The sequence below is a fragment of the Mustela erminea genome, chromosome 7, assembly GCF_009829155.1.
Source record: "Mustela erminea isolate mMusErm1 chromosome 7, mMusErm1.Pri, whole genome shotgun sequence".
Lineage (NCBI taxonomy): Eukaryota > Metazoa > Chordata > Mammalia > Carnivora > Mustelidae > Mustela > Mustela erminea.
In genome coordinates, this window is record NC_045620.1 from 83,455,556 (window position 1) to 83,481,695 (window position 26,140).

Sequence of the window (26,140 nt, forward strand, 5' to 3'; positions counted from 1 at the left end):
ATATTTAATAATCAGAGAAAAGCTAAAAGGACTGTTCTTTTAACAAATGCAACTGCCTTCAAGTTAGGATAACTGTGTTGTCAAAGGAGGTTGACCAGAAAAATGGGTCGGCGTGTCTGACATTCGTTCTCCTTTCAGTCATTAAATAACAGAATCCGATCAGCTTCGGTAATGAAGCTGAACTTCTGTTAAGTACTTAATAAGATGAGATTTTCCAGAGAGAATTAATCAAGAATGAGTTTAATACTATTCCAATTAGGTGTGGGTTAAATAATGCACTACATAAAAATTCAAACCAAACATCAACTGGGCGAGGAGACTGTGGGAGTCCCTCCAAATCAGGGTAGAGGTCATGGACAGAACCATGGTCAGGAACGCTGGCCGAGCATGGTACTGGCAATAAAACCTGGTGCCTTTACACTTGGACAGGGTTCAATACTACAACTCCAAGGAGGTGTCGGTGAAGTACCACATCCTTTACAACTTTCAATACTACTATTCCAAGGAGGTGTTGGTGAAGTACCACTTCCTTTACAACGAGATTATTCTTGTTTCTAGGAAACAGAGGGTTAAGGGTGAAACCTGGGGACTGTTTGGTCACATGTACAGAGCAGTCGATGAGTTGGGTGTCTTAAGTTGGTTCTCTAGAAGCAGGCTCTCAAACACCTGACAGTCGGGGCAGGAAAGTCCTGTCCTATCTTTGAAGGCTTTGCTCCTGCCAACACAGCCCTTCACCTTCTCCAGACCCAACCAAAAGCACAGATTCTTGAACAGCTCTCTGACGTTTCTTTCTAATAACCAAGAAATCAAAGAGATTCTCACCAGTGAGAAGCCAGAAAGGAGCCAGAATCTAGGGAGGGGAGAGAAAGGGGCGGCATGGTCTTGGGTAAATGCAGTCATTTCATGTGCGGATTCTTTGACTTGGCCAAAGGAAAACACACACTAAGTCTTTGGCTTTTAAAAAGCAAGCATTACTATGAAAAAAAAAACCAATCTCCCACCACTGCTGGCCTTCCTTCCTGTATTGGTGAGTGGGCGGGTAAGGGGGCTTGGGGTGAAGCAGAAGTTGAGGAAGGAGACAGTGAAGGGAGGAAGGATGACACCACTCGGCCGTAGAACCAGCCTCCTGTTTGGCCTCCATCTACTTAGCTTACTTAGGAGGCGCCATCCATCAGACCAGCAAGCGGGTGCCCTTCTCTGAGAAGCTACTTGTCTCTTCATGGTCCGCCTCTCCAATCCTCTGCTGGATCCCTTAAAGTTAACAAGCCATTGTGATGAGACAAGGAAACTGAAAGGACCCCATGAAAAAAAGACCTTTTGTTTGTTTGTTTGTTTGTTTGTTTTTTACCTTTGCTCCTTTTTTGGCTTCTATTCCAGCTAGGACTTGCACCCCTGCCCCACTGTACACATGCCTTGGGATGTGAACACCGTATGTCCTCTTGTAAGGGACAAAGAGATGAGGATATCTTTTGAGTCTTCCAGCATAAGAGCCGATATCTAAGGAACCACGGAGCAGAGCCACCGTGTGCCTCCCCAAGGCCATTGACGCCCTGGCTTCAGGGGATGAGTGACTTATGAAAGACACCTGGACCCTGTCCTTGTTTAACCAGGTCCCAGATTTCTGACAGGACCCATACACCACAGTTGCCAAAAACAACAACAACAACAAAATGCAGACCCCAAGTAAAGGAGAGACTCCCTCCTTTGCTTTCCGAGTCTCTTAGAGTTCATCCAAATTTGCTCTCTATTTTCAACAAATTCTGCTTTCCCTTCCTGCTGGCTCATGTTTGCTCTCCATCCTGTGTGAAACCGAAGACACCTCTTGGTCGGTTCTGCAGGACCTCCTCTTCTGGGTCCTTGGACCAAGCCAGCCGGCATCAGGGGTATGAAGACAATGAGGACATTTGAACCATACCATTATCTCTTTTTCTTAACTTTAGAATGCCCAGAAAAAACTTCGGTTCAATTTCCAGCGCTTCTTTAACTAGGTTCAATGAAGGACCTCCGTTAAATTTTGATTTTTAGAGACAGAATTAATGTCCCCTTAGAGTCTTACCCAGTTCTGACAGGCTACGAACATTCTCTTTATGGTCTTTGCTGATTATAAAAATAATTTACCTTCTAAAAATTCAAACAAAACAGAGATCAAGCAGACTGGGAGCGTCCCTCACAGCCAGGGTGGGGATTGTGGGCCGCACAATGTTGAGCGTGTCAGCTGTGCATGTTAGTTGGCAATAAAACCGAGTGACTTTGCACTTTGACGGGACACCAATGTAAAAATGACTTCATCAAACTGGCCTTTTTAAAAAACTTCTTGTCTTCTGGGACTCAAGAAGTGGAGGCAGCAGGCTCCTGGTCTTTCCTGCCACGCACATCCTGCAACATCATTCCACACGTGTTTACCGGGCGTCAAACACTGAGGAGACACTGAGGAGATGGACAGGGACCCCTGGAGGAGACATGCGCTCCAGAAGCCCAGCACTGGTGGTGAGGGAAGATAGACCTAAATAAAATAACCACACCCTTCAGTGCACAATTACAGTCAGTGAGGAGAACACCTGAAGAAGGCAAGAGAAGTTATAACAAAGAATCTGCCCTAGACTGGGAGTTGAGAAAGACTTTCTTGAAGAAATAATGCTAGGGGCAGAAGGAGGCAGTGTGAACCAGAGGAAGGGGTGGGGCAGTGGGAAGGGGAGGTGGCAGGAGGAGCATGTGCAAGAGCCCTGGGGTAGGAGGGAATCTTCCCAGTTCTGAAAGAAGGCACATGTGGGGCCGGGGAACAGAGAAGGGCAGATGATGCTGTTAGACCAGGCAGGGCTTGTTAACCAGGTTAAGGGTCTGGGAAGCTCAGGAAAGTTTAAGTGGGGTTTGTGAGCCTGTGAATAGGGGGTGGAGACATGTTTTTGCTGGTTGCCATTGGAGGGTGGATTGGGCAGCGGGGGGTGGGGGGGAGCGGCAGCATTGTTGATGGGTGGAACCCCAGTTAGTGGGCTATGGCATTTGTCCTGGCAAGAGCAGTCAGAGGCTTGCGGGAGCCCAGCATGTGTCTGAATCCTTTTACAACTACAAACAGAGCATAACTCTTTCTTCTACTGGCTTCCAGATGCCCATTCACCATGCCAGGCTTACTGCATCAGTTCCCCTGGGGGAGCTTCCTGGGTTCCCGCACACATCGATTCTTATTTACAAAGTCTCAGGAGTGCCCAAGAATTTGAAGTCTTAAAGCTTGGCATACACATACAGATGTGTATCTGTATTTTTTCTACTTTCTCCACAAAGATTTACCTGGAAAGATGGTGTGGAACCCTGAACCTAGCACTAAGTGTTATTTCTATTCGGCCACTCCTAACAGCATGACCTGAATCAAATGGCTTCACCTCAAGAGACTTCATCTGAGTCTCAGTTACACTATCTATAAAATGGGCATGACTGTTTTCTTCTAGTGTGCTTCATGGGGTTGTTTTGAGGATCTAATGAGATAAAGAATTTGAAGGCATAACAAAAATACCTGATATTCTTTATCCACAAACAAACAATAGTTTTCATTGTCGGAAAAAGCACGCACCTTTATTATGTGGTATTATTGTCCTTTTAAATCTTGGCTCCGCCAGACAAGTGAGGCTTTGGTTCCAAATGCCCCCTCCCAATTCCCTGAGGTGGGTGTGCTCCTCCTTCCCTCCTTCCCTCCTTCCCTGAGTGTTTTCTTCCTTCCAGGCACTAGCGACCATTTCCCCACCCACCCCCTTGTACTTGCTCACGCACTCCTCACACAGTGGCTAGTGTTGACAGCTCCCGCAGCCTTTGGCTGCACATGAATTAATGTTTGCTATGTGCCACCAATTGAACTACGCTCTCTACACATATTATCAAAAATTGTCCTATGAGGGGGCGCCTGGGTGGCTCAGTGGGTTAAAGCCTCTGCCTTCGGCTCAGGTCATGATCCCAGGATCCTGGGATCGAGCCCCGCATCAGGCTCTCTACTCAGCGGGGAGCCTGCTTCCTCCTCTCTCTGCCTGCCTCTCTGCCTACTTGTGACCTCTCTCTCTGTCAAATAAATAAAATCTTAAAAAAAAAAAATTGTCCTGTGAGGTACCTGGGTGGCTCAGTCAATTAGGCATGCAACTCTGGATGTCAGCTCAGGTCATGATCTCAGTGTCATAAGATGGAGCTCCAAATCATTATCACGAGTCTGCTTGAGATGCTCTCTCCTTCTTCTGCTGCCCCCTCCCCAACTCATGTGCATGCACACTCTCTCCCCTGCTCTCTAAATAAATAAATAAATAAAATATTTTTTTAAAAAAATTGTCCCTCTTATCCCCTTTTAAGAGGTGAGGAAACTGAGCCTTAAAGAGGTTACATAACTTACCAGAGGTCATGTGGCCAGGAAAGAAAAGGGCTATTTGAACTCATTGACCACTCTGTTTAATCCTCCTTTATGGGAGCAGAGAGTTTCCGTCCTCCCTGGGGTGTGACTCTCAGAGCCAGCATGGCCTTATTCCCACTTCCTATCTGACTTCTTAATCTCTCATCCTAGAGGTCTGAGCATCAGGATCAAACTTCACTTTCACCTTTCCTCCAGAGGAACAAGATACCATCAGGCAACAGTCACTCTTGGGGTAAGTGTGTGGACCAACCTTGAGACTCATGAAGTTATGGAAATGCTCATAAGATCATGAGCCTCCCCAGGGCAAGGACCCTCTCTCATTCATTTTTTAAAAAGATTTTATTTATTTATTTGACACAGAGAGAGAGAAAACCCAAGCATGGGGAGCAGGACAGGGAGAAGCAAGCTTCCCGCTGAGCATGTCAGGCTTGATACCAGGATCCTGGGATCATGACCTGAGCAGACAGCAGATGCTTAATTAGCTGAGCCACCCAGGCGCCCCTCTTATTTATTTTGTGTAATTGGCACAAAGTAGGTGCTTGGTACAGTATGTTGATGGACAAAGCATTGGCAAGATAACTAAGGGTTTGGGAGGGGGACCACTGATCAGTCTAGTGCTGGCTTCTCATAACCTGCTTTGAATTGGAGCAATAAAGATGCTAATTTAGAAGGTGAGTGGTGCTTTATAGTCTCTGTGCTGCATCAACACTGCGATGTTCATTTCCCCCACGAGGAGATGTTTTTTTATCACCATTTGAAGGAAGACAAAACTGAGTCTGGGGAGGCTAAGTAACTTGCAGTGCTGCAGAGTGATTTGTGAGCCCTGGCACTGAAGTTGGGCAGATGTGTTTGAGGCTTCCAATAACTAGTACGATGTGGCCATGTGGCGCAGAATGAGGTGCATACGCTCCGGAAACCATACCCTCCCCATAAGGAAAATGGAGATGGTGATAGCACTATTTACACTCGATTTTCTAGAAGATTAAATGAGATCATGCCTAAAAGGGCCAGGCACCACCTAGTAAGTGCTCAGCAACTACCTGCTCTTAGCAGGGTTATAGAGCTGGTGAGCTCTGGGCACCTGACTTTAGCCGAAATGTCTTTGCCTCCCTTTGAAGTCTCTAGTCACAACATTTATATTGAAAAAACACAGGGCAGAATATTTCAGAAGACTTTATGACACTATTTTCCTAAAGAGTTAGCTTTACACTGATCATAACCAAAAGTAGTACCTTTAGGAAGGGGCAGGAAGAAAAACTGGAGGTGTCTTTGACAAACTTGGGTCATTATTTTGGACCTAAGAAAGGATGATCCCTGCTGCTTGTAATTACAGTGTCTGGCCCAGTGGCTCTGGCTGATTTCCATAGTTCCCTGAGGCATCACGGCAGAATAGAATATTACTCATTTATTCAAAATACATTTATTGGGCACCTCCTAGGGGTTAGCCACCATACTTGGAGGGATGAAATGGTGAGCAGAAGAGGCCAAGTCTGTGACTGCATGAGAAGCACAGTCTAGTGGGAACACTGGAGGGGCTGTCCTTAGGCCTGGAGAGTCTTGGCACCCAAGGAGCCCCACCCCTCGTGCGACATGAGACTATCAGGTCAAGTGACCAAGGTCTGTTATGATCCATTTTCTCTTAGTGAATGTTGTGACTGTTTCTTCTTAGAGGAAAAAGAGGCAAGAACTGGTCCTAGAAATAAAGTCCGAAAGGAGAAATCTTTCTTTGGGTGGTGTTCTAGAACCCATGAAGACATCTCCAGATGGCGGACGTCCTCTAGCTGGAAGGAGAATCCCTTGACTTATCCCGACTTAACTGGATTGTCTATCCTCTTAAATGCTATCCCAAAAGATGTGTATTCTTGGCTGAATGGGCCAGAGAAGGGAGCCCCTTTGATTTCCTTTGGTGAGAATTATCTCCTTTCAATGTTGATACACAGAAAGAGGGTCCCTTCCTAGAGAGGTTTTTTTTTTTTTTTTTTTTTTAAGATTTATTTGACAAAGAGATAGAGGATGCACTAGCAGGGGGAATGGGAGAGGGAAAAGCAGGCTCCCTATTGAGCAGGGAGCCTGATGTGGGGCTTGATCCCAGGACCCTGGGATCATGACCTGAGCCAAAGGCAGATGCTTAACCAACTGAGCCACCCAGGTGCCCCTCCTAGAGAGTTCTTAATTATCCAGATTAACAACTGGAAACATAAAATAACATTTATAAGAGAGGCTAAACAACATCTATAGTCTTAGACTCAAAGATCCTCAAACGGAGTCAACCAGAGCTAACCAACAGTTTGTAAAGGTAGCAGCCCAGCTTCTGCCTTTGAGGAGCTCCAGAGAGAGAGGGCAGGGAGTCAGTGATGAGCTGGCAGAACTCACAGAGTAGAAGAAATGGTCCCATGTCCACAGGGATGGAAAGGCAGGAGAATGGGGTTTCCACTGGTCTTGCAGGGTGAGTGGGATTCTAAAACACGGCAAGCAGAATGGAAGAGGGAGCAGCTATGCGTGAAGGGAAGCAGGACCTTTTGACCGACAAAGTCAGAGAGAGAGAGTTGAACAGATAAAGCATCTTGGCCATTAGGGGGTGCATGAGGGCTGCGGGCCCTGGAGGTGGGGGTACAGTTTCGCTGGCATGTTGAGTTTTTTGGCAAGGTAGAATTGGAGTTGGAGCTTGACTGATTGGTAAGATGCAGGACAAGGGGTGCCCTTTGTGGAGATGGAGTGGTATAGGCAAAGCATGGTGTCCAACCAGCAGCAACCAGTATCATCTGGGAACTTGTAAGGAAAGCAAATTCTCCACCCACCCCAAATGTATTAATTCAGGAGCTCTGGCAGTGATGGACCCAGCTGGCTAGTGTTAACAAGTCCTCCAGGTGATTTTGATGACTACTCTAGGGCAGTCAATGTGCTGAAAGCCTCTTAGGGAACTGGACAGGCATGGCATCTGATTGCAGGGTCCTAAACACCGGATTCTAGAATTAGGGCATTTTTTGCTTACCATGGAAAAGCTACTGGAAGTTTTTGAATGAGAGTCATTTAGTCCTACCTTCTTTCTTGCAACCAGTATTTCGAGAGCACCCCCCTGGTGCCCGGCCCCACAAAGGGCACAGGGATCCCACAGTAGACACACCCACCTTAGCTCAGAGCAGTGTTTTCAGTACAAGCTTATCTGGAGACAAGATTGCTATTGTCTCTTTTTTTAAAAATCTGATTTATGAAAGGAAGGATACACCTATTATGCTCTCCAGAAACAACTGTGCTGCTTGTCTGTGCCATCCAAAGTCGCTCAGGCAGGCATTTACTCAAGTCTTGAACACTAGTGATGTTAACTGATGAAGGCAAATCAGGCACGGGCACAAAATGGAAAGGGTGGGGTCCGGAGGAGAAGGTGTTTTCTTTCAGGTCTCTGTGGCCTGCCTGAGGATGGCTGTTTTCTCTGGTCTCAGATGGACTTCGCAGACTTTGACTTTCCCCACGTGAGGGGTCAATTAGCTCCAGGTGTTTCTGTGTGTCCCTCCCAGTCCCAAGAGGCTGTGGGCCAGGAGGCTGGGTTGGAGGGGAGGGGAAGAGGATGAAAGAGGCAGGCTGTGGGAGGTTCTCTCCTGATCTCCCACACCCGTTCTGCTGCAGCTCCACGAAATTGGAGCATGATTTCAAAGACAGATACGTCTCCCATCTGAGTTCAATGAAACCAACCAGCGTGCTCTTCTGGGAGGCCAGATGTCCTCAGGATGGCTCTTGGCCCTCTTTTTGGTTTGGACAAGGAACCAAACTGGGGATGAGGATAGAGAGGCCGGACCCCCTCCCCGGTCCCCATCTCTGAGCCCCTGGCTTCTCTGGGGGTTCTTTCAGGCAGGTTGAGCTTGGTGGCCTGACCAGGAGAGATGAGTTCAGGCCAGTGATGGTCACATCTGGCAGCAGAGGACGGGATTTGGAGGCGTCTCAGGGCTGTTCCAGTCTGAGCCCGGCTCCCTGACCTTTAAGAAAACAGAGGTGGGTTTCTGATGTGCCCCAGCCGCTGTGTCTCCCACAATTCACACCTTGTCAGGACCCCCAAAAGAGGCCAGTTTCCTCTCCAACCCCAACAGAACAAGTGTTTCCTTCGTCCTCTGAACAATCCCCAGCTCACACTAGATCTGATGCAGAGGAAAGGAGCAGAAGAGGGACACAGAGAAATCTGTCCCTGTCCAGCATCGTGCTGCCAACCCTGCATCCATTTTCCCTGTCCTGTGTTAGACCCAAGCAGCCTGACCCTCGTGAGCCCCCTCTCCTCGTTCGCTCCCTGGGAACTGCGCGCAGGAGCCCCGCATCTCAGAGAGCAAGTGCCACTTTAACAAATCTGTAGGCAGCGCACCGTCATTGTACCATGGGTCTTATTTTAAACTAATTACATTATGGAGGGGTGGGTGGGAGGGAGGAGAGGGGGTAATGATAATCGGGGACTTTTTTTTTTTTTAAAGACCTAGTTTCAAAAACCTCAGACTTAATTTAGTAAATTTCAATTACAAGAGGAGTTACTAAGCTGGAGATCATTTGCATTCTATCCTTAATTACACTTCATTTGTACCCGAGATCATCAATAGAGATTCTTGGGAATGTATACCCAGAATAAGTGATTGATCCTAATGAGGCCTTTGTTCTCCCCAAGCCTCCCTTATGAAGCTATTTCCTCCCTGGTGGAGAGGCACAGAGTTTGCCAAACCGGGTAGAGACATCTTAAATTAGAAATGGAGCCTGTGAAGAAATCAAGAGGTTTCAAACTGGCTTTACCACCAGGGAGAAAAGGCCACGCTCAACCTCCATCTCCCTACCAGCTCTTTATCAGGGTCGAATTCCTCTCCCCTGGAAGGCACTAGCTCTGCTGGGCTGTTGGGGATGGTTCCCCTTGGCATCAACCACAGACGTCCATCTTTATTACCTGGCAGTTCAGGAAATATACTTTTGAGGCCTTCCTCCTGCCAATAACGGACACTGTCATACATCTTCCTGGTTTTGCTTTTCCTGCCTCCCCTAAAGAACGACCTGGGGACCATGGGGTCTTTACTGGAAAACCTTCTTCCCAAGGTCATTAGTTCTGAAAAAGTGCTGACTCCTCAGGAACTATGGGAGTATGTGTACGTGTGGGAGGTAATGTCCATTTTGTAGAAGGAGACAGATGTCAGGGGGCAGTTAGGGAAAGGGGAAAGTGAATAAAAAATCTCCTACCTAAATCCTGCTCATGCCCGCTCTTCCTACATACGGCCCCTCCCACCCTACGGGCTTTGCAAAGCCTTGTTCACCTATTACCTCACAGGTAAGAGAAAAATGGCTTCATTCTGCAAATGAGGAGACTGAGGCCCAGAGAGGTTAAGTGACTTGCCCAAAGTCTGTCAGCTGGGGGATGACAGGGTGGGGATTTAAGTTCAGGTCTCTGAATCTGGTGCTCCTTCCATTACCCCAAACCACTTCCCACGGACTGCCAGTACCTCAACATTTACTACATTTGTGGAGGTCAGGGTCTGCATTCCCCCGCAGTGTGTTACCCCATTGAAACTCTATTTCTAAATCTGTATATTTAAGAACTACGGATTATTTCTAAATCCATATATTTGTTTCAGAGGCATCCAGAGAGTGACCTCACTTCACTTGGCTCTGGAGGTGTGTCTGTTTGGTGGAGAATGGTGGAGGGGGTCACGAGGGAAGGGAAGGAGTAACCAGCAGGGAATTTCCCCATTTTTCCACTGGATAAGGCCAAAGCCCAGGGAGCTAGAGACAAATCCCTGATTCTCCTGGCATCCTGAACATTTGCCAAATCCCTACTCTTTGCTCTCATTATTCTTCTGGGGTGGTTTCCAACTGTGGAGGAGTGTAGCCTGTGGAAGTGTTTGCGTCAGGGTGGGAGTAGCAGGACAGATGCTGGGAGGGGGATGTTTATAGGATTAGGCCAGCCAAGGCTTGGGGTCCCAGGGGCTGGTCCTGAGTAAGACGTGTCCTCTGAGCTAGAGCCGTGTTTATCTTTTCTAGAACCTCCTGGATGTGGTGGCTTCCTCCACAATAGCTGGCTACCCCCGACGGAATAACCCCAGGAAGTCACTTACCCTCCCCAAGAATCCAATACCAATATCCAATATCCAATACCAAAGTACCCATATCCACTCCCTGGACTATTCTGAATCTTAAATTAACTATGTAAAACAAGTAGCAAATGGTTTTAAGTAGCAGAGGTTTTTAAGGCAGTTCAGAAGTGGAACAGTAAAGAAAGGGGACGGTTTGGTCCGCGAAGCATTAACAAGGAGCAGGAGTGGGTTCAGTGATGAAACAGCTTGCAAGTACTTTTGTAAACACCCCATATGCTTGCTGGCTCTAGGCAAGCACTGAGAAACTAGTTTGAAAAGCATAGAAGTCATAAAATAGCACCAGTGTTTTTTGTGGGGTTTTTTTTTTTTTTTGTTAGTGTGAGCAAAAATATTCAAGCAGACAAACCCAAGCCAATCTTCTGGGACGAAGACTCTAAATATTACTTGTGAGTCACCCCAGCTTCCTTCCAAGAGAAAGACTCCCCCATGCCCTCACTCAACACCCCCATCTGTGACGCATTAGGATTGTAGCTTTTCAGCTTCTCCTACCAAAACCCTAGTCTTTCATCGTGGGCATGAGGACAGCCCTGTGCACGGGAACGTGTTTCCTCATTTCAGTCCCCCTCCTGTCTAAAGCCAGTTTCCCGCAAAAAAAAAAAAAAAACCCTCAGCAAAAGAGCAGGGTGCACGCCAAGCCCCGAAGATGACGCTAGATGGCGCTGGACCCCACGTTATCCGGGCAGTTCGCCCTAACACTGCACTCTTTTCTGGACAAGTGTTTCTGCGGTGAGGTCGTCTCCTACCCAGAGACCCGGGGGTACTGCAGTTTATACTATGAGCATAAAGCGCCACCATGAGATAGCCCCTGGCTTTGCTGCTAACTGGGACCGCAGCCCCGGAGTGGCTGCAGAAGGCAGTTGACCTGAGGCTAGAGACCCAGCATTTGCTAAACTATAAATAACATTAGGAATAAGTAACCCACTTCTGCTCTGCCCAGAGGAGCCGGAAGAAGACTTTTCCCCCTTTAGATGAGGGGGTGGAGGAGTGCCAGGTCCCTGAGGCTCCTTTGTGAGAACTGCTCAGCCTCTGCCCTTCCATCTGGGGCAGAGCAGAGGACTTTTGTCCTGACCAAAGGCCATTTCTTTCCAGGCCCTGCCCTCTCCAGAGGGAGAGCAGCTTCAGGGCTCCTGGGGAGCTGAGTTGTGGGTTTATTTTCTGTATGGAGATTGGGGCTGAGTGAGGTTGCCTTTAAATGTTCATTTCCATTGTACTGAGAGTACACCCTCATTTATATCGAGAGCATACTGGGACCCTTACTGCTGCAATCCCAAAGCTCTTGTGAATAATAATGGGAAGTGACAGTTATAAAGCAATTTCCAGTTTTTTAAGCATTAGGAGCTCTCTTTGTACCTGAAGAGGCAGGTGACTTGCACTTTGTGTTTGCAGATAAAGCGACTGGCACTCCAGGGTCTCGTTGGAACCATAGGCACTGATGTTGTCTCTTTGAAATTATGATGATCATTGTTGTTTATTATCATTTCCACTGTTATGTTTCCTTTGATGCCCAAGCAGAACACTTGCTTAAATACAGCTTTTGGCTAATGGGTTTCCGTTTGGCTGATACCATCTAGGCAAAGAAAGGCTGAATGTGGAGACCCACAGAAGGGAGAGGAATGCCTGAGCAGACCCTTGACTTCTGGGCCCCAGGGGAGTTTTTCCCATCCTGGGAGGCTGGGCTTTGCAGAGTCAGAGGGCAGGTGCATTGGCAATGCTGCTGAGATGACTGGAGAGTCCCCCTCGATCAGCCAATCAGCACATTGTACACACCTACCATATAGAAAGAAATGGTGTGCTTCCGTGAGGTCACAAAGACCTTCAGTCTTTGCCTCAAAGGCTTTCTGGCTCAATGACATTGGGGCAAGGATAATATACACAAATAGAAAAGTCCTAGCAAGAGTCCAGAAACCCAAAATCAGAACTTGGTTGTGCAGAGCTTCCCTTTAGAGCAATGAGGGGGCACTGGGAGGAGGTGGAAAGAAGGGACCTGGGTCAATATTCAGTATTCCTGGTGGCTTTCCCTGCGGAAAGCCACCATCTGCTTTCCCTGCGGAAAGCCACCATCTGCGTAAGAAGGGGCTTGCCCCTCGTCATGTCTGGCCTGGAGATGATTTGCTGTGGTCAAAGTGGAATCAAAGGCCCAGAGTGTCTGGGTGATGGTTTGTGCCTACTGAAGGCTTGTGCTGTGGCCCAGGAAATCATCTCGAGGCAGGCAAATCTTCCACCCTCTAGTCCTCCTCACCACAAGGTTCTGTTCCCCAGGTCCTCAGAGATGGGGACCAAGTTCTAGGCCCATCACCCCTACTTCCACTGAGCCACCAAATCCTGGCGACTGGGCTCCTGACTTTCCCCCTTTCTCCTACTCCCCAACCGCCACAACAGTTCAGGTCCTCCTCATACCTTCCCCAAAAGGCTTTTCTTTTCAAAATAAACAATAGTATTTTTATAGAAAATAAATGCACATGGAAGTAAAAACACACACATAAATCCAACAAAAGGATATATAGTAAAGAGTAAGTTTCCCTTCTGCCTCCAGGTTCCAGCTTTCTAGATCCTTACCCAGGGGCAGCACTGATCCCTACCTCCAGCCCCTTCTCTCTCTACCCACCCAAGCTGCTTCCACCCACCCTATTCTGGTTTCCAGAAGTGCATTTTTTTTTCAGAGCTCAAATATCCTGTGATTCCTCATTGTCCTCAGGGTTTGCAAAAATGCAAACTTGATCAGGCTTTACAGACATCTCCAGCCTTGTCACCATCCAGATGCCACTCACCAGCTCTGTTCCAGCCAGGCCTAGCCACTTGCAGTGGCGTATTATAACCCAGAGTAATTTTTTAAATAATTTTTAATTGACTTTTTCGAGTAGATAACATGTTCACACATACACACTCCCCCAAAGATAACCGTTGTTGAATCATGTCATGTGTTCCCATCTAGATAATTTTTATTGCATAGTCAATAGAATACAACTATGTCCTCCATTTTTTTTACCCAAATGATAACGAGCAATTCACACTTTCTACATCTGCTTTATAAAAATTCAATAATAATATCCCAGGAACCTTTCCATGGCAATACATGATGGGCTTCTCCATTGATTTCATATCTCTGCGGTATTCAGCTGCTCAGGGACCCCGCATAGTAACCATGTTTTGTGGGCCAGCCAGTCTCTGTGGCCACCACTCAGCTCTCTGTTGCAGAACAAAAGAAGCCACAGATAGTGTTCACACAAAGGGGCGTGGCTGTGTTCCAATAAAACTTTACTTGTGAACGCCAATATTTGAAATATATGTGATGTTTATGTGTCACAAAAAAAAAACCATTCTTCTTTTGATTTTTTTGAGCCGTTTAAAGATGTTGAAACCGTTCTTGGCCACAGGCCCTACGAAAGCAGGCTGAGGGCCACTTGGGCCCATTTGTCAACCCCTGAGGTATTTAACCAATTCTCTATTCATAAGCATTTAAGTCCTTTCTAATCTTTTGCTGCAATTTCTAATCGTCAGCATATGTTACTTCACATGCAGAGCAAATACATCTACCTGTAGGGAAAGCTCTAGGACACGGGATTGCTTTGTCAGAAGACATAGGCGCTTACTTTGATAAATACTGCTACGTTGCCTTCGAGGGGCTATCGAGCTGATGTGTCCCCAGCAATGTGTGGGATCGTCTGTGTCCTCGCAGCAAACCGTGTGTTTTCACACGCAGCTTTCTGCCAGTCTGGTGGGTTTAATAAAAACACAAACAGTGGGGCACCTGGGTGGCTTAGTGGGTTAAAGCCTCTGCCTTCGGCTAGGGTCAGGATCTCAGGTCCTGGGATCGAGCCTCACATTGGGCTCTCTGCTCGGCGGGGAGCCTGCTTCCCCCTCTCTCTCTGCCTGCTTGTGATCTCTCTCTCTCTCTCTCTCTGTGTTAAATAAATAAATAAAATCTTAAAAAAAAAAAAAACCCACAAACAGCATCTTAGCACTTAACAATGTGCGTTGGCGGTTGGACATCTTTTCCTACTTTTAACAGCCCTTTATATCTTTTTTTTTTTTTTTTTCCTGTGAGGGATCTTTTCATACCCTTTGCTCATGCTTTCACTGGTCTTTCTTCAGAGATTTGTCCATGTAGCTTTATGATTTCAGGAGATTCACCCTTTGCTGAACAGCATGCATTCTTTCCAGGTTTTCATTTGTTTTTTTTTTTTACTTTGTTTATGTACATTTCCTTTGTTTGTTTGGCATGCACAAGCTACGAACATTTTTGTTTGTTTGTTTTTACTTTTATTGGCAAATTTATCAATTTGTTACTTTCTAGCTTGTAATTGGGAAGGATTTTCACACTCTAAGATTGTAAAAGAATTCTCCCACATTTTCTCTCGGTACTTTTGTGGTTGATTGGTCGGTCGGTTGGTTGGTTGGTTGGTTTACATGTAAATGTTTAATCCATTCGGAGTTTATTCTAGTAGATCCTGTGATGTACGGCTCCAGCTCAATTTTGTTTCCAGCTGGCTGTCTGGGGAATCTCGACACCACTTACCAGCTAGTCACTGGGTTTGGTAGGCAGCCTTTCTCATACATGAAATACATTTATATTCTTCTGAAGCGGTTCCACTGATCTATCTGTATATACACTAATACTATGAAGTGTTTAATCATCCAAGTGCTATAAGCCTTTTTTATATTTGGTGATCTAGGCCAGAAAGTCTCAACCTCGGCACTCTTAATGTCTGCCAGATAAGATTCTTTCTTGGTGAGGGCTATCCAGTGCCTTCTAACATATTTAAGAGCATCCCTGGTCTATACCCATTAGATGCCAGTCATAGATGTGCACACATACAGAGTTAAGATAAGAAAGAAAGGAAGGAAGGAAGGCAGGCTTCCAGATGTTGCCAAACGTCTCATGGGGGACAAAATCACCCCTGTTGAGAACCACTGGTCTAGGTTGCTTTTTGCTTTTTCATGGCTTCTTGTTTATTCTTACTTATTTCATCACTGTGTGTTTGCACTGTTCCCTCTACCTAGAATGTCCTCCTCCTCCTCACTGCCACATCAGAGTTCATCTTAGACACTGCCTCCAGGAAGCCTTCTTGGATGACTCTGCTCCATCCTGTGCTCCCTAAACTCAGGTGCTGACCCCCATCATTCTCTATGAAAATGAGCCATCTGCCTGTCTCTCACCCCTGACCAGGGTGTCAGCTATGAGAATATAAGGGTTTTGTTAATCTCTTTTTTGATCTCTGGCCTCTGTCACTGAGCCTGGCACAGGGCAGGTGTTCTATCAGTCTCATTGGGTCAAAAGGTAAGCAGGTATTTCTGTTACCCACCTCTTACCAAGAGTCATGAATCCAGTTAAAGACATATGTGAAAGATGGGACCTCAACTGTTACCCAGAGTGAAGCCCTGGTGTTGAGAAGCAGCAGGGTGTGGGGAGAGTCTTGCTCATGTAAAGTGTCTACTGTGTGCCAGGCCAGGAAGTAGATGAAGTGGACGCAATCTCCTGTTTAATATCCTGCAGCGTAGTCTGATGAGCAGGAAAAGGAGAGCTGTGGAAGCCCGAAGGGCCTGAGTCATTCGTTCCTGGGAAAAGCTGGATAAATGGTGTCTTCAGCATGAGTTCAGATGTCAAACTCTTAACTCCATTCACTTAGGGGGTGCTTAACCTCTGTAAACCTCAGTTTCCCCATTAGCATGGGGATACTAGTCGCATCTACCTCAGAAGTCTCCTGTAAGAATGTACGGTGTTTCAACTGTACTGATGCATAACAAACATTCAGTATACAGCGGGCCCTTATTGTTTTTATTTTGTCTGCTAAGCTTGGACTTAGCTGGAATTTTTTCTAGCTGGCGGTTGGTTTAAAAAATCTCTTGAGGCTACTATAGACCCAGGGCAGGATGGTTTTCAAGGGGTGGCTCCTTGCAAAGAGGTAGGGGATCCCTGGCAGGAGCCTCCCCGAGGAATCAGCAGTGTCCCCTTGAGCTGGTAGTTCCTATTTGACTCGTTCTCCCAGATCCCCCAACCCTGAGAGCCTTGGGGAGAGAAGAGGAAAAATGAAATAGTTACTCTGGGTATGGGCCAGGCTGTGTGTGAGAGAATGACGGTGTTAGGGGGCCTCTGATTGACTTTTTTCTGAGGCAAGGAGACCCCAGAATAACTGTGAGCCTCAGGGGGTAGGTAAAAAGTGCTCCCCCCGCCCCAAAAGTTAGCATCAAAAGCATTTACCCAAGATCTTAGATGAAGCAAGATAATTCAGATATGCATAGGAGGAAAGGATAGCAGTAAATGGCATCTGTTAAATGCCAGACACTGTACCTTGACTGGTTGACACAGAGTTACATGCGCCATCCACACGTCTCCCTCTCTTAGAGTGAGTCTTCATCTGGTGATAGGTGGGGTATAGCTGTCATACCCAGCGCCCCAGCTCCCAATTTCAATTCTCTTATTAATTCCAGGCTTGTTTATCTCTAACTCCAAAGCCCTCTCCTATCAGCCATGCCATGCTCTGTGTAGGTTCGGCTGGGAGCCAGAAGAACACGCTCAGTCAGCCACATGTGGATGCAGGCCTTTTCCTCACTACCACTGGGGCGGGACAAGGGGCGGTCCAACATGGCCCCAGCAGCCTGGCCTGCACCCTCAGACCTCCTGCCCACAACGCCATAAAGAGCATACTTGTCCCCCGTGAAACTCTCTTCATCCAAGGAAGAACGCGTGCTCCTCTTCTGAAGGTCCTTGGATGCCTGCTGAGATGTTGTTGGTGAGTTTGCTCCGGTCTGAGTTACAACTCTCGGGAGGTAGCCCATGCCAGGCGGTAGGGTACCGAGGCCTCCTTTCAGAGGTATTTCCGAGAAGGGAAAATGGTGTCTCCCATTTATTCTCCCCTTTACTCCCATTTCCTCCAGAGTCTTTGTCCAGGCTGTCTGTCACCCTATCTCCCAGAATCTACAACACTTTCAAGATGTCTCTGCTCCTGGCCTTACCTGCCTGAAATAGTGATCCATAATAAGAAATATATATCTGGTCTTTGTCCTCCCATGAACTTTACCTCATGAACACATCAGAGAGCATGTAAATGTCCTCAGAAAGGCCTACCCCCAATGAGTCATTACCAACTGTCCTGGCTCCAAGTACCACTGCTCATCTCAGCTTTGATTTCATATTTATTTGTGTGATTATTGATTCGTCTTTCCTTCTCTAGTCCATGAGGGCAAGCGGTGTCTTTTGTTTTCTTACAACTTATCCCCAGAGCTTAGCATAATGCCTGTACATAGTACATACTCAATATATATTTGAGTGAACAGCGAATGAAAGATAGCATAATTTAGTAGGTAATGCTAAATATTTATGTGCCAGTGATTTTTTAAGTGTGTTTTAAATATTTCAATCTTCCTAATGATCTATAGGAATGAGTAGTATTACCCCCATTTTATCTATGAGGAAATTCACTTATAATCTCATAACTATTAAGATCCAGGATTTGAACCCAGGGAGTCTGGCTCCAGAGCCTGAACATTTAACCACCATATTATTCTGGCCTGTGTTGTTGTCCCACGTTTTAGTAAATCCACAAATTTCATTTGGTGCTAGATTGTTATTATGTCATGCCTTGTTCTTCTTACTTGTGATGAATTGTACTCAACATGACATTGGAAAATTTCTGTGACAAAACGTTTTATCTGCCAGATAGGACTCCAGGAATACACATTCTACATTTTAGCAAACACCAGTTGTACATATTGATCAAAATTCAGTGGCAAAGCAATGAAGAATGGACATCATAGCACATGAGCTTGAGAACTGTTGGTGTGCTCGCTAATAACAAATGCTTGGTATCTTCAGTCATTCCATTCTCTTTTACAGGGTATGCATAAAAGTTTACCCACCTCTGTCCTGAGAAATTGTCTTCCTGGAGTTGGCAGTATGCTTCATATTTTTTTTTTTGACAAGCCTTTCATCCTGGGGAGAAGCAAGGTCTCCTATCCCTAATACCCTCAGAACCCCTCTCTGTCCTCTGCAGTGGTCAAAATAATGTGGGCCCCTATCTCAAAGGGGATATCCATCCATCTCTTGTATTCATAGGTTTTGATTTCTTTTCAGCTGCCTTCCTGGTTCCTTTGTACTTTGCAAAACCATCCTTACCCCTTGCAGGAAAGTGCCGGGGACATGATTCCTGGCTTCCTTAGGTAACCTGCACTTTTTTACTTTTCTAGACAGAATTGGAAGTGGTCTACCACCACTGGAGATGATTTTAGCACCTGTGTCTTGGAGATTTGTCTGGCTCTTTTGCCAAGATCAGTCCATGCAAAACAGTGGACATCAGGGAGCTGGCCGTGTAGCGGGGGCTCTGGGGACTCACTTAGGATGGCTGAGCCAGATCCCATGTGAGCTCAGGCTACTCCTTCAAAACACCAAGCTGACCTGACATGTTGAACTTCTTTTGTTTGTTTCACCGTAGCCCCCTGCCCAGATCCATCCCCTACCCTTTGTGCCCTTCCCTGGTTCCAGGTGGGTTTGGCCAGTGGGATTCACTGCAGACTGCAAAGGATCCAGGGATGGGAAGAGAGGGTGGTCTAGATATTTATCCTTCCTTTCTCATCCTGACTGACTGAGGTCCTGGCCATGGCTGGGGTCCTCTGTGACAGGGGAGCTCCAGTAAGAGCATTTCTTCCCCTTGCTTCCTTTAGGGCTAGGGGAGATAATGGCTCCCCACAGTGGCTAGTCCCTCTGTGGTACCTCATTACCTTTTGTGGTTCTTTTAATCTTGCCCACCTCCATCAACAATCCCTTCAATAAAGCCTCATTTTTTAAGCCCTTTCAAGAGTGCCATCTTCCTGCTTGTACTCTGGAACTTTTTCTAGGTGCATCTTTACGGTTTTCTCAAAATGTGTACGGTCCTTGACATTTCTGGAGAACTGCAGCAGCCTGGGCTGCCTCTCCCATGTTCAGGAGCTCATGCCATCTCCTGCATGTGGAGAATGCCTACACCACTCCAAGTACAACCCCTGTGCCTGTCAGACCCTGATCCCAGGCTCTCAGGGGAGGGAACTAGAGTGAGGGGGGACGCCTCAGATGTTAGTGCCCATAATGCCCTCTTGGTCAGACCAGATCCTTATTATACTCAAGCTTTCTCACAGCCTCGCCCTCCCTCTACCTCCAGCCCCATTCATTCACCAGATCTTTCTGGGAGACCTGCAGACACACTGATCACACGGCTCTACCATCTGCTGTCCTATCAGCACTGCACTTGAATGATGTTCCTTTCTGGGTTTTGCAGTGGATGCTCCTGGGCAATGATTCACTTAAAATCTACATTTGCTCACATTTAAAATCTTCAAATACCAGAGAAATACAAATCGTCTATCACTTCATTCCTGGGCCAGTCTTTCAAAGAAGCAAACCCAGTTGGAGGCAACCTCCTTAAGGCATCTTGTGCTTTCCTATTTTCTGACTGTGGGACACTTAGATTTTCTGGGCTCCAGCCCTCCCATGTGGTCCCCAAGGAACTGGACCTTGGCGACAGCCACCAGCATGGCTCTAGGTGCGGTGGTGCGAGGATCTGAATGACGTTGGGTCTTATAGGGGTTCTTGCTCAGACCCAGGACAGTGCTTCCCCGACAGTAGAGGGGCTGACTACCTCCAGGCCACACTGGGGACAGCTGCCAATGTGGATGATAGCAAACATGTTACTTGGTATTCAGCCTGCAAAGGTTAAAAGTATTTACTTATATGACAGTGAAATTTTTTAAATGACTTAAATATCTACCAATAGGAAATAAGTAAGCTGGAGTACATATGTCATTACAGAATATTATACTGCCATTAAAAAGAATTTAATGGATCTATGCGTACTGAAATGGAAAGATGTTGAAAACATGACTACGTAAGAAAAAAACAGTTTCAGGATAGCAAATATAGTAGAATTCTGTGTTATAAAAATACTTGAAAGCTATATATGTTTTTTAAGAAGCCTAAATGTATATGTGTGTGTGTGTGTGTGTGTTACATATATATAAATTATAGAATAGAGATAAGAAAAATCTCTAGCAAGAGTAGTCACCTCCAGGGGCGCCTGGGTGGCTCAGTGGGTTAAGCCGCTGCCTTCGGCTCAGGTCATTATCTCAGGGTCCTGGGATCGAGTCCCGCATCGGGCTCTCTGCTCAGCAGGGAGCCTGCTTCCTCCTCTCTCTCTGCCTGCCTCTCTGCCTACTTGTGATCTCTCTCTGTCAAATAAATAAATAAAAAATAAAAAATCTTAAAAGAGTAGTCACCTCCGGAGACAGAAGTAAGAGAGGAAAAGATTTGATGAAGGCGGTCTTCTTCAAATCTGGGGAGGTGCTATGCTTCTGAACATTTGTATCTTTACAGTAAGAACAAATTCATAGATCAGATAATTAACTCCTTCTTCCCCCAAAGAAGAGAGACAAAGAAAGAAAGAACTATTATTAACACACAGGAAGGGAGGGAGGGGGGAGGGACGGTCACTGAAAGAGCTCTTTCATTTTTTCCTCTGTGTACTTCTGTATTCTCGAATTTGTGCAATAGGAACACACTTGCACATTTTTGGTGTAGCTATTTTTTATCATGCAAAGGCTCATTTATGTATTCAACAGCTAATATTTTTGTCTTCGCTCAATGCTGAGCACCGTGTTCTGCAAGGCTAGAATCCTAGCAGTATTCTGTGAGTCACGTATTATCACCCCATCCCTCTTCTGAGGAACCTGGGGCCCAAAGACCAATTAGGTAATCGGTAATCTGCCCAATTGCCCATCTAGCTAACATATAACAGGGCTGAGATCCAAATAGAGATCTCAAACAGAGATCCTGATGGCAAAGCCCATGTTCTCACCTCCTGTACTCCACATGCCGGCCACTGTGGTAAGTACCAGCAGGAATGAGGCTTCCTGCCTTCATGTAAGTGGAACCTAGTGAAGAGGGGAAACTTGAGAGAAAGGTGGAAGAAATAAACAGACTGAGGAGAAGAAGCAGAAGCATTTACTGGAAAGAAGTGCTCACAGAAATAGCCCTCGTAAAGTTGAGTGACACCAGGAAGACAATCAGAGGTGGTTTGTTGTGCAGGAACACCCATAAACATTTTCATTTGGTTCTGCACACCCAGACGCCTCGTGTCACACTGCAGCTCCGTCCAGATGATTCTAATAATAGCCCAGTGGAATCCTGTGGTTGGAGGAGACTGAGAGAGGTCACTGAGTCTGTCTTCTGCCTGCAGAAGGGAGTAAGTGTTCTTTTTGTGGGAAAATGGAGGCAAAGAGTAACGGGTTATTAGATCAAAGTCAGCTCCCCACCGTACCCCTGAAGTTGGCGAAAGAGTGGAACCGTGTACTGGCTCCTGGGGCACTGACAGTCTCATGAGTCAGCATGTGGAAAATTATATTCATACTGCAGCTCTCTACAAAGGAAACAACTGTCCGCCCCTCTTTTCCAGCTGGTAGACATCTGGAGGGGGGAAGGGTGTCCGCTGGGGAAATGAGAAGGAGTGACCAGACTGCCCCTTTTCGCACAGTGGCGTCCAGAGGAGGAATGGGGACCGTTGGAAGGAGCTGGTGTTAGCTGTTCATGCATCATTGGGTCACTCTTCCTTCCTGTCACCCTGCTTCATCAGGACACTGGATCAGGCAGAGTGTGTTTCGAGTGATTAAGGGCCTTGCAAGAGATTAAGAGAATTACATTTGTAGACTCCATCTAGCCAAAGGCTCAAGGGCAATGACTGGTGATTCTCTGAGTAGCTTTATGCATGGAAAATAGAGAATTACTGGAGTTGGTTCCAGGGCTGAGGGCTTTGAATAATGAGAACAATGAAGAAACAAGTTCTCTGAGAGAAAATGGCTCCTCAGTCATGGCATTGAGAGGACTGTCAAGTTGGGTAGGATTTGAATGAAGATGCAAATCTGACAACAGTGATGCAGGAAGCAATCCATAGGGCAAAGGTCACCTTTGGGTTGCTTAGGTTAATTGGGCCAGAACTATGGCGAGATACTTGACTTGAGTGCAAAATTTAAGGGAATATAAAAAAACTCAGTAATCAAGAAAAATAATATTTTAATGTTGTATTTCTTAAAAATCAGAATTATGCTCTCAAAATGCCGCAAAACATCCATGATGAACAAAATAACCAAATTTCAAATAAAAAAGTCAGTGCCAGTTTGAACCATATTAGAGCCTGAGACAAAAGGAAAAAATGTGTGCCCCTGGCATTAGCAGAAGAAAACTCCATATGGGGATTTTCCAAATATGCTTCTTTGCTTATCTCATTTTTAATTGAGATAATTCCCCTGTCTGACAATTGCTCTGGACTAAGGGACAATCCTAAGTAATTTTTTAAAAATTTAAGCAGAACTAAAGTGGCAGTAAATTCTACTTGGGCAGAAGTCAGATATTTAAAGTTAAAATAATGCTGTGAGTTTTAATACACCCACTTTTCGATCTTTTGATATTTTTCACCTACTTTAATGTTCTAGATGGAAATTAATCATTTAAAAAATGCATATGGAGATGCACAGCTTTCCTTCAGACTCCACCATAGCCCCTCATGTCTTGGTAGTAAATAAACCACAGCCGGCAGTTTCCCCCTGAGAGTGGGGGGTGTCTGTGTCAGACATGGTGGGGATTTTTGCTGATTACTCCTCCCCTCAGTCTCCAAAAGACCCTTCTACCTCTCTGGGGTCCCCTTTTGGGGTTGGGGTTGCAAGGAATCATCTTATCTCATTTCACACTTTTCTCAGAGGCCATGAGATTATAGAACCAGGGATGACATTATCCCATATTCATTGCTTGAGGAGTTCCTGGCCTTTGAGAGGCGGTCACCTTGCATCAAAGGCCAAGGGCATGTAGCACATGCCTGATAAAGATCTACTGGTAGGAATTCTCTTCTCTAGGCAACTTCAAGAAACACCGTTTGGAAATTCTTGGCTAGAAGAAACTTCCTGAGACAATGAAGTTTTTTTTCTTATTATTTAAAAAAAAAATCCATAATATGATCATATGGTTCCAAAATTCAAAAAGATATGAAAAGGTAAACATTAAGAAGGCTGTTTCCTACCTACACTCTCCTCTTCCCCCATACAAACAGATAATAACATAGTAGTTTTCTTGGCAATTAGGGCTTTTAAAAAAATAGTATTAAGACAAGTTTCATGAGTAAGACTGGGACCCACACAACTCTTTCTGGATCAGAGTGTCTAGCTCTGCGCAGAGAGGTCATATCTTGCATGGAGTTGACACTGGCAACTTGGAGCTGTTGTACTTGGGTGATACCAGAGCCCACAGGCAGGAGGCCTCTCTTGCAGACAGGCAAGATGTCTAGTGTTGGTGCTCCTGGCTAATGGGGAATGGTCTGAGGCCATCAGCATGGCTGGGGTTTTCCTCCTGTGACATCTTAGGTCTAATAATAATCCCCAAAGGAAAGGGTATCAGTGTTTCTTGGAAACACATGCCAGAGTTTGTAATCTGTCCCACATTCAACCACAAGCAAACTTCTGCATACGCAGGATTACATGTATCCTCACAATGGGAATGACATTCCAAACCACAAACACAACTCTTTGTTTTTGTGGTCACCACGAACCCTCAAGATATCAGTTGCTCCAAAAGCAACTGATTTCCTTTGTTTTCTCGGCTATGACTGAGTAGATCACTAAGCCAGGCATGGAGAAGCTCCTTTATGAGCAAGGGTCCCACAGTGCTCAGGGCTGGAGTGTAAGCAGAAGCTGGGCCAGGAGAGAGCTCAGTATGAACCAGGAGAAATGCTGACTAAACTGCCATGCCACATTAACTTTATAATGTGTCAAAGGCGTCTTCTCTTCACGCCTCTCTTGGCTACATCCCTACTCATCAGTCTTCTCTATAAAGTTGTTTCCCACTGAGTCACCCTCTAGGGCTTGCTGGCAGGTTCCCCATTCCTTCTGGTGTTCAACTGAGCATCCGCCCCCCCCCTTCCCCCACCAGACTTCTCCACTCATCCCCACCCTTCACAAAGCCCTGGAAACATCACTGAAAACGTGAGTGGTGGTGTGATCTCCCAGGTGCTGCAAGATGTCTTGAGCAAGGTTGTCAAGGAAAGCAGAGTGGACCCTATGACTTCCTCTGGGCCCTCTGTCTCGCTTGAATCTGGGAGGGCATGGAAACCATAGAGTAAAGAAAACGGAGCTTGTGGTCCCACCCTAGGGCAGCATGTCAATGTTTACCTAACCCAGAGTCGGCACATTTTTTTTTTTGTTCAGTTCAACTAGTGTTAATTAATGAGTTCTAGAAAGTGGTCATTGCTGTTGGGGGCAATAAGAGTAAGAATTCACCTGTGAGGAGGAGGGGCAAAGAGTGGTAGCCAGTGTTCAGAGATAGGAAATGTCTAAAGAGCTCTGGAAAGAAAGCCTGTGAAATTATGACAAAGATCAAATGCTTAAATACTGAAGGAAATTACAGGAAGAAAGAGGAAGCTACAGGTTGTATTCTGAAGGGAGCACTACTCATGAAGCAAGATCCCAAGCACTTTCCCTGGTTTCCTTAAGCCCACGGAAACTTCTCCGTTCCTTCATTTGTGCAATGCATATTTGCACTTACTTAACTGGGGACGCTCAAGAATCAGCTAAAACGATGTCTTCCTCTGCATACTTTTCTGTTTCCTTGGATATCTCTTCTTTGCTTTTTGAGAAGAAATACAAGGTTTTTTAAAAATCCAAATAATTCTTCTCTGGAAGACGAATTTCACCACCAGTTGTGCATTTCCAGAGATCTATGCTCTGTCCAAGGAATACGACACCCATCAAACTCACTCCTGAGGGTAACTGATTGTTCTTCTGTTAGTGAGTATGGGTAAAGACTAGATCATTATTTCACAAAGTTAGACAAAAACAGAGTAGAGTGGTGTCACGTTGGCTTCCTAGACTATTTGACTGCAACACGTGCTGTATTTTTTTTTTTTAACTCTACAATTTTTGAGGCCTGTGCTGATGAAATGTTCCTTTGTACTTTTGCTGTTGTCTGGAAATATTTGTTTTCATCTTAAGGATTAAAGAGAGCTCAGATTTCTGTATTTTAATAATTGCGACCTAGATAGTGGTAAACAGCCCACATTTCACCCATGCCCTTTTGATAGTATAAAGTGCATCTACATAAACCTTTTGAAATTCTGATTAGCTCAGGCAGGCTTCATTCCAATGTCAGGAATCTTGCTGTTAAAGGAGACTTCTCCCAGGCCCGCCTATAAACACAAACCACCTGGAGGGAAAGAAGCCAGAAACACTTTATCTCACAGCTAAATTGAATAACTTTAACTCCTTTCCTTCACACATGAAGTGTTAGATATCTCTCATCTTACCAAATGCCAGTTCCCCTCTCCTATGGGATGACCTCCCCATCTTCCCAAAGACGTTAGTCCTTGGTTGGCATTGCCCCTCTTTCTCCTTTCTGCTGCCTTGATGCCTCCCCTTCTCTTCTGAATCATTCCCATCTGCATAAAAAAAAAACATGAAAAACTCCCCTTCTCTCATATCCCCCAGGTACAGCCCCACCTCTCTGTTCCCCCTCCCACCCAAATTTCTAGAATGACTTCTCTACCCACTATTGAGGTTCCTACCTTCCTGGAACTACTGAAATGGGCCTTGTCAAGACCCCCGTGACTACCATGTTTTGTCCTAATCCTTTCAACCTGACCCCTTC

At 45.9% G+C, this 26,140-nt stretch overlaps 1 long non-coding RNA gene and 1 pseudogene across 1 annotated transcript; one reads left to right on the forward strand and one right to left on the reverse strand.

Annotated features, from left to right (window-relative positions):
- LOC116595652 overlaps window positions 1–26,140 on the forward strand; it is a 170,581-nt pseudogene that overhangs the window by 69,143 nt on the left and 75,298 nt on the right.
- LOC116595653 lies at window positions 1,156–17,035 on the reverse strand. Its single transcript, XR_004287794.1, has 3 exons — window positions 16,784–17,035; window positions 2,119–2,503; window positions 1,156–1,251 (listed from the first exon to the last, which is right to left on the reverse strand). It is a non-coding gene; the product is annotated as an uncharacterized LOC116595653 (long non-coding RNA).